Source organism: Chrysochloris asiatica, unplaced genomic scaffold (genome assembly GCF_000296735.1).
Source record: "Chrysochloris asiatica unplaced genomic scaffold, ChrAsi1.0 scaffold00042, whole genome shotgun sequence".
In the NCBI taxonomy this organism is placed as follows: Eukaryota; Metazoa; Chordata; class Mammalia; order Afrosoricida; family Chrysochloridae; genus Chrysochloris; species Chrysochloris asiatica.
In genome coordinates, this window is record NW_006408560.1 from 16,349,188 (window position 1) to 16,350,810 (window position 1,623).

Below are 1,623 nucleotides of genomic sequence, written 5' to 3' on the forward strand. Positions count from 1 at the left end.
TCCTCAATAATATGAGATCCCAACTTTACAAGCCCCTGGGACAGCACCAGGTGGGAAGATGTAGAGATAGTAAAGACTGACATATGCCTCAAGAAAGTGAGGGTGGTGGAAATTAGGACTTTTAGGAAGAGAAAGTCTTGATGTGGCACTGTAAAATAAGCACTGGACTGCTAACTACAAGCTCAGTGGTTCAAACCCACAAGTTATTCCTTGGAAACCCTATACAGGGTCGCTATGCGTCAGAACTGACTTGACAGAATTTAACAACAATAACAAGGAAGAGAAAAGCTATTCCAGGCACTGATGTGCACCTCTGCTTGGAATCACACCTGATGAATGTGTTGAATGGATGAGGAATCACATTTTCAATGACTGACCTTACAAAAACTAATATAAAAGGGAGAAGCTAATAACATAAAATGTTAGAGAACTTTCCATAGAGTTGTCTAAAGATGGAATAGATGACTTTGGGACATAGTGAGTTCCCTGTCAGTGGAGTGTGTAAGCACAGGTACACAGTCATTTATTGGGACTGTTATAAATTCAAAGCAGAATTCCATAAACTTTGAGCTTCCTTTCAATATGAACACACTTAGATTTAGGAAATTCAAATTGGCAATGTCACATAGGATTATTTTAAGCCCAAAGTTCTGATTTATCCAGAACCATCAAGTGAACAGGTGCCCCTGGTATAGAATCAGCCTACTGAGGGAGTGTGGTCAGAGACAGGATCCTGTCACCCAGAGGCCTCTCACTCCTTTCTTTGTTTCTAACTCAGTAGGGACAAGAGCTCAATTCTTGTTCACATTACTGTTGACAATGCTCAGAAAAGGCCTTCTCCTCTTTGGGAAGTTGGGCTTTCAGTTCACCCAGAGAACGTTTCTAGTGGAAGAAGGGAAGTGACAGATACTCAAGATAATTTGACAACTGGAGTGGGGCTTTATTTTCCTTTCTGAACTTTGTCAAGTTTTCTAACTCATGAATGGATGCTTTGTATCTTCTGCTAAATTTTAAGACATATTTGCTTACGCAGAAATTACTTCTTTAAATATCTTAAAGAACTCACTAGGAATGGGATTGGCCCTTTTGCCCTTGAAGATGGAAATAGTTGTATACATTTTTCAATTTTTTTTTGTGTTGGTTTTGTGAGGTTTTATACACATATGTAGTCAATGTCAATAAATCACATTTTTCAGAAATTGTCCATCTTATAAAGATTTAAAAATCAAACAGATCCTAATTATATATTATATTATCTTAGTTTTAAAATTTTAACTTGTAAAAGAGGATCTTGCTGAACATCTAAGTGATGAATTAGGCAAAGACTACAACATCAAGAGTTGCAAAATCCCATTAAGTAGTTTATAGTTTTTCTTGAATCACTGGTAAAGGCAATGTGATGGTTCAGTTGGTGTATGTGGTGTATTGAGAAGGTGACTTCTTTCTGTACACCCTCTACTTGCCGAACCAAACCAAACCCACTGACATCTAGTCGATTCTGACTACACATTGTGACTATAAACTGATTTGTTTGGACAGCAAAACTTGCAGTTAATAGCCCAGTGCCTAATCCACAGTGCCACCAGGGCTTCCTCTACGAAGAACTTTGAAATGAAAGAAATA